At 36.4% G+C, this 7,475-nt stretch overlaps 1 long non-coding RNA gene across 1 annotated transcript; it reads left to right on the top strand.

Annotated features, from left to right (window-relative positions):
* Nucleotides 1-2,134: 2,134 nt before the first annotated feature.
* On the top strand, nucleotides 2,135-2,712 carry LOC114362914 (uncharacterized). The gene is made up of 2 exons (XR_003656726.1): nucleotides 2,135-2,476; nucleotides 2,567-2,712. It is a non-coding gene; the product is annotated as an uncharacterized LOC114362914 (long non-coding RNA).
* The last annotated feature ends 4,763 nt before the right edge of the window (nucleotides 2,713-7,475 follow it).

Raw genomic sequence — 7,475 nt, 5'->3', positions numbered from 1 at the left:
GTCGAATCCAACTCGGTTGGGCAGCGTTCGGGAAGCTTCGCCATATACTCATGTCCGAAATACCGCAGTGTCTCAAGACGAAAGTCTTCGAGCAGTGTGTGTTGCCAGTGTTGACATATGGATCCGAAACGTGGTCGCTTACTATGGGCCTCATAAGAAGGCTCAAGGTCACCCAATATACCATAGCACAAGAGAATTTTAACGCCCGTATTCACAAACATTACTATGAGGTCTCACAGTGCGCGTGGACGCACAGGGTCGCACACGAACTAATCACAGAGCCTATTCAACGCTGTGAGTTCGATTTGCTGCTTCACTTAAGCAAGCATCGTTTGGGAATACGGGTGTAAGTATGATGACTACCGCACTGAACCATCAAAGATTGTATCACAGTGCCTTTAAATAAATACATTTTTAAAAGCTTCCAAAGCGCATGTTTCAAACTCTATTCTGTATGTTAGATATTTACGATGCATTCTCCCTAAAAGGACCAAAAGAAAGAAACCGACACTTGGCAGTCGGAACAAATGAGTCAACAGTGTAAGAGCTCCTTATATTCCCAGAGCTAACACAACACAGTACACCTTTAGAGAAGCTCTATTGGTAATATTGTGAGAAAAACATTATTATTTCAAAGTTTTCTCGTCGCTACGATCTCGATTAAAGTTGTCTAGATAACATTCATGCATAGTAAGTGCCTATTTACTCTTGCTTTTTATTGTATTCGGATATGATACTCAATAGACAATGATGATGATGATGTCCAATTAGTGATGTCATTGTATTTTTTGTCAAAATCAAAATCAAAATCAAAAATATTTATTCAGTTTAGACCACAAGTGGCACTTATGAACGTCAATAGAAAATAATAAAAAAAGAAGATTAAAATATTCGGAAATGATACATAATAGACAATGAGTTCCAATTAGTGATGTTTTCAAAACATTTGAAATCGAACCAATATAAATCGAACATTTACTAAGTAGTGTTGTTACTGTACTTACTGAATTAAAGTTAGGGGCATGGCATGTGGCAAAAAGTCTTTTTTCTATAGGCGAAAGAGGATTTTTGCAAAAAGTCTAAAGTCAATTATTTATTTTAATCCTTGCCCGCGCGCCAAGAAACCTAATTCTTTTTCTTGACGCCTACTCGTATATCGATGTTCTTTTGTTTTCGCTTGAATTTCCACGCATATTTTCCCCCGTCTCGAATCTATGTAAATAATAGGTATAATACGTTTTATGCGCATATCGAGTAATACTTGTATCTATGAAACCTCGAAACACGCAACATTGAGGCTCCTCGTGCCACAATAATTATTTACCTGAAGATTCGCTATACTGCATGCGTATGCACTGTGGCCACACAGCCGTCCACTCCGAGCCGTATTCGTAATGGATCTGATGTATGTGTCAATGAGTTCGTGCGCAAACAGCTTCGTGTCGAACAACATTCGCTAGACGAGGCGCTAGGCGAACAATGGATGATTACGACGAAAAAGTGCGTTGTTCAATTGGGATGAACATTTCGTGAAAAAGGACTTTATATTCCTTTTGCCTGTATAAGAGCTTGTATTCTTTTTGTCTAGTAGTTTCAGGTTGCTATTAGTTATTAGATTATAATAATAAGTCCACCCACAAGGTGGACCGACGACATCATAAAGGTAGCAGGAAAGCGCTGGACGCAGGCCGCTACCAACCGGGTAACATGGAGAGAATTGGGGGAGGCCTATGTTCAGCAGTGGACGTCTTATGGCTGAGATGATGATGATGATGATGATGAATAATAAAATATCGTCCCTTAGCTAACAACACCGCGTAAGTCATTTTTACCAACTTTACAGGAGACGAAAAAAACTGTTTATTTTAAAAAATCTGTGGATTTTTCCTATTGTTACTTATTAAATACTTTATTTAGCGGTTGAGAAATAATTATTTATACTTAATTTGACGATTTACTTTATTTTAACCTATATTTTATGACTTGAGCGGTATTGACTGATATTTTTGTAGAGTTAGGCGGTGTTGTTTGCCGAAATGTAAAGGAATAAGGTATTAATAGATGATTCACAAAGAAAAATTTTATTAAGAATTATTTAAAAACCGGNTTCGAGAAGGTTGGTAATGGCGTAAAATTAGCTGTAGTTTTAACAGTTGTCTGAAATAGTCTAATAAGACAGATTATCTTCTTTCTTACTACATATCTACTTAAGTGAAAATTTGGATGCCTATCAATCATATAATATTAAAGTAGGGGCAGGGGAATTAATAATAAGCAATTAATCACTTATTATTAGGTTGGTTGATGCACACCTACAGCAATTTATTATGTTTCCAGCTTCTACACTGCCTATGGGTTCCCAGGGATTGTTGGTTGCATTGACTGCACCCATATTTCCATAGTTCCTCCTCAAAGACCATTTGAGGAGAGGAGCTATGTAAATAGGAAGCATTACCACTCCATCAATGCGCAATTGGTAAATATGTAGTAACATTTTCACACACTCCTGTGATATTCTAATCTGGAACTTATTTTATTAATACTTAATCATTTTATTCTTCAACAGATATGTGATTCAAACTTAAAAATATTAAATGTAAATGCTCTGTTCCCTGGAAGCACACACGATTCATATATCTGGAATAGCTCCAACGTCCTTCCTGTGATGGAACAATTATACACAAGTGGCCATCAAAGTTATCACCTTATAGGTATGTACAAATAATATTAAATATTAACACATTATTTAAAAGTCCATGTTTAAAAGGATTTTGATCTTGCAACAAGTTCATACTGTTGTTATACTGTTAATACACCATTACATAAAATATCACTTGATAAATGGCAATGCCAGATTTTGTATGGAAGGTGGCGTCTTTTTTTTTTCGCGCGGCCATCGACCAAACTTTGTTTTGTGATTACAAAATAGTGTAATAAACCAAACTTACTATGNCATAGGAAGGTTACACTTTATTTTAGTTTATTTTACCTTGGTTTTTATATCAATCCGTGATCGCTGCTCAATCACTGGCTCAATAATTTGGATGAGATCAAATACAAGGCTTTTAGTGAGCCTAAAATGTTTTATAAACTGGGCATCGCTGAAGCTAAAGGGATCCAAATTTGCCGGAACTCTACGCCGCGGCGGATCCACGGTCGCTGCTTCCAACTCCTCAAGCAGGTTACCGAAGAAGTCAACGATAAATTCGTCCTCGTTCATTTTGAGCTTATAATTGGATAAAGAGAAAAACTTCCTTGATTTTTCACAGCTAAAACCAATACACAACGGGGCGGATTATGACTTTGACAGCTAATTTCGTATACGAACTCCTACTTCGAGTGGTCAGTAGCACTCGTTGCGTTCGAGTGGTGTTCGATCGAATTTTTTCGATCGTGAACTTCTCAGAATACACACACTGTGTAACAATCGAAAAAAATTCGATCTTCGAATTATTTTACGAATGTGAACTTTTTTCGATTGCATGAGAATCGTGTCCCTGAAGTTAGATGGATCTATAATACTTCAACAAGGTTTTATCGCCGTTTTTTGAAGAAGAGTATCACCACACTTCTGTGCCGTGCCGTAGAAGTTTTTCCCCCGAGGATGACGGAATAGAACAGCTTCCAAAGAGCCTTTAGCATCGACATTTCACCTGCTTTCAAAAGCTGAGCCGTAATTCTATCATCACACGGGCCTTGTTGTTTAGAGCTATTCCAGAGCTATTCCAAGCTCGTGTAGACTGGCGTTCGGGATATCTTAGGTATTGTGTCGGGTCAATCTAGCTCTTGGGTCTTCGGTTAGATTTGTAACAGGTGTGAACACAGTCGTGTATAATTGTCCGTAGAACTTCTCAACCTCTTTCAATATCTCAGGCCCCGACGCTCTTCTCGGTCTTCAGCTTGGTCAGTTGGCTTTGGCCAACAGACAGACGAATCTCTTACGAACACCTAGAGCCCTTGTTATGCTCAATCGTCTGTATTATATGCGTAGGTCGCGAGTCAAAATACTTAGAGATCTATCTGTTAAGACGCCGATACTGAGTAGCATCTTCAAATGACTGCAGATCCATGTTTCGTCTCTCTTCTATACAGTTATTGATGAGATCAGAGATATTTTTTGTTTCTCTTAAACGACGGGTTTTAAAGACCTTCCACAGTCATTTGGACAATTCCCAAGAACCTACCATTGTACTCTTACATTTTTGCAATGTCCTGGCATTGGAAACGATTTTGCAACTCGAGTTGAGCTTTCGGGGTTGGATGGACGCTGGGCGGAGTGTAGACTTCATCAGTCGACATCTATCGAGATTCGGACTTATATTTAATGTGTCCCTTACCATTTGGTGATTGCTTCCTGTTTTGACCAAATTGACCTCACAAACAACATGCTTCTACGTCGACAAGATGAAGTTGATCTCACTCATTATTTCATAGCGTCATTGGGATGCAGCGAAATCTAGTTTCGCTGTTTTGGCTTTCTGAAGAAGGAGTTCATCATCCCTCTCCATAAAGCCAGCCAGCAATTAGCCACGTGCGTTCCTCTCTCCATACCCAAATTGCCCCACTTCCAGCTCATTGTCGTTTCGTTTGCCCAGCTTCGCGTTAAAGCCCCCCCCCTCACAATATTTGATCTACACACTGTGATTCTTAAGATTTAGGTTAAAGATAGGATAGGTCGTAAGTTATAATGANCATAGTAAGTTTGGTTTATTACACTATTTTGTATCTAAAAAACATGATTTGGTCGATGGCCGCGCGAAAAAAAAAAGACGCCAATTTCCGGCATTGTCTTTTACAATACAACAATTTATTTCAGGAGACAGTGGATATGCACTACGACCTTGGTGTCTTACGCCAATTTTACATGCCGAAGATGGATCTGCAGAACACAGATATTCAGAGGCTTTAAAAAAAGCACGATCTACGATTGAAAGATGTAACGGGGTTCTGAAAGGGAGATTTAGGTGCCTCCTTAAAGACAGGGTGTTGCATTACAAGCCAAATAAGGCAACCAAAATAATAAATGCATGTTGTGTACTGCACAATATGTGCATTGCACACAATGTCCCTGATCCTGGCATGCCTCCGGATGAGGATCTCGGAATTATTCCTCAACAACCACTATCAAGAGATGGTGAAACGTCAAGAAATTTTTTTTTAAATCAGGCACGAGTTAAACAAAATTTAATAATTAACAATTATTTTAATTAATTATGCTTGTTTATACTTCCTATGCTTGTCATTATAGTACTCTATTAATGGGAATGTATGGTAAGTAACTTGTTTCTGAATTTATTGTAACTTCCTACTTTCTTATATTTTTAAATCGGCAGTCCAGCTTGTAATGCAACACCCTGTCTTTAAGCGCTGGTAGGGCAAAAAAAGAATGAGATATGTATAGGCATCTTAAGAGCACTTGACGACTTGACTGTATTCCAAATATAGGAATCATGTGCTTTATTGATTGATTGACGAATTGTAAGTACTAATTTAATTAGTCTACTATAAAAATAAAGATAATTTTGATTTGATTTATTTGCAAGTCTAGACTAGATATCAGCATGTCACTACATTGGTCATAATACTATGCATTTTTGTATACCCATTTCTATGTATAAGATACACCATACAAAAATGCGTGGTTACCTAATTCAGAGAACTATTCCTGAATCAATAATGTACCTACACTACCTATAATCTATTGGGTAAAATGATTATGAGACATGTAAAGAAAGGCAACTTAAGAGCAAAACTTCAATATTTTTACAATCTTAAAATATTTAAAGAAATTAAATATTTTAAGATTTGTAAGTACTATTTAAATAGTCTATGCAAATGGAGAAGTATGTATTTGCAAAAAAATCCTTTTGAAATAAGGATTAAGTATTTAAAAGACAAGAGTGTGTTGGTTTTACTTGCCTAGCCCTTGCATTTATGTTGTAAATGGTATTTCTTCTTGTAATAAGTGGCTGCTGTAAGTGGCAATAGTCCTATCAAACTGTATTTGTGGGATGTGAATGAAGTTTGTAAAAAAATAAAAACTTAAATATTTTTTAAGACTTTTATTCATAAATCTGTAAGTAGCAGTCGAAAGACCCAAAAAGCTATATTGATTTAACTAGGTTGGTTAGATTTAAATTTAAAAATTAACCACAATATGATATTCAATAACAATTCTAATAGGTATGTTTCATCATTTTTTAAATCAAGTCTACATATATTAGTAATTAATCAGTCTTAATTTTAACCCTTGGGTAAGAATCTTAAATGTCTAAAATAATACTTATACTGATATCACATGGAAAATCTTAAAACAAAATTAACTAGGTAAGTATATAAATATTGAGCTTTTAACTTTTAAAATCAATTATCATGAGCTCTACAATTACTACAGTTGTTTATAAATCACTTCAATGATGAATTATAAATCACCTTTATTTGTTAAGCTATTTTTTAATTACAGTCTTCATGTTTATTTATATAATTAAATTATTAAACTATTTTTAAACACAACCATAATGAGATCTAAAACACTATGCATTGATATCACCTTAATAAGTTTCAAACAAAATAACATAAGCTAAATTAAACTCTTTTCAAACACAACAATGTACTAAAATTATAATTATACCCATAAATAACTATTATTATTTGGTTTTACTTATTTAATGCCTTGGCAATATCTGATAAAACCTGCGTTTGTTTCTCCATAATTATTAAAAAGTTTTCATAAAACTTTTTTTTAATTTTATTTTTTTCCTCGAGGCAGATACGAAGGTTTTGGGCAGCACTCAAACCTTCTTGAAGTCTTCTTTGTGCCACAGTTCTCCGTCTTCTTGGTTGGTTGGTTGGCCTTACTTGCCTTGTTGCTTCACTTGGCTCAACATTAGAGTGTGGCTCCTGCGAATCAATTGTGGGTGCCACCTGTTCTATAGTCTCCAATGATTCCTGCGAATCAATTGTGGGTGCCACCTGTACTATAGTCTCCAATGATTCCTGCGAATCAATATTGGGTGGCACCTGTATCATTGTCACCAATGACTCTTGAGAATCAGTGTGACCCACCAATGAACTTTTATCGATACAGTTTATTATTAAGTTTTCCTCCGTGGTAGGTGGAGGAGGAGGTGGACCACCACCAGTTAGGTTGGCCTGACGACGTATTGAGATAAATTTTTTTTTTGCATTGGCCTTTCTGTCCTGCCATGTCTGAAAAGAATAAAAATAATAAACAACTTGTACACAACTTAAACTGCCCAATAATACAGTCGAGGATGTCTGAACAGACTTACCTTGCGCCACCCCTCCCAAGACTTTTTTGCTCCTGTGATGGAGTTGAGTTCTTCACTAATCTGAATCCATCTCTTTTTGGACTCTGATTTTGTAAAACTCGAGGAAAACTTCCCGGATTTTAATTCTTGGTCAGCCTCAATTAGCTGAATGAGGCGGAGCTTTTGCTCCGCACTAGCAAATTG

The sequence above is a fragment of the Ostrinia furnacalis genome, unplaced genomic scaffold (genome assembly GCF_004193835.3).
Source record: "Ostrinia furnacalis isolate ACB-3 unplaced genomic scaffold, ASM419383v2 OfSCF6928, whole genome shotgun sequence".
Taxonomy (NCBI): domain Eukaryota; kingdom Metazoa; phylum Arthropoda; class Insecta; order Lepidoptera; family Crambidae; genus Ostrinia; species Ostrinia furnacalis.
This window is presented reverse-complemented; position numbering and strand designations above follow the sequence as displayed.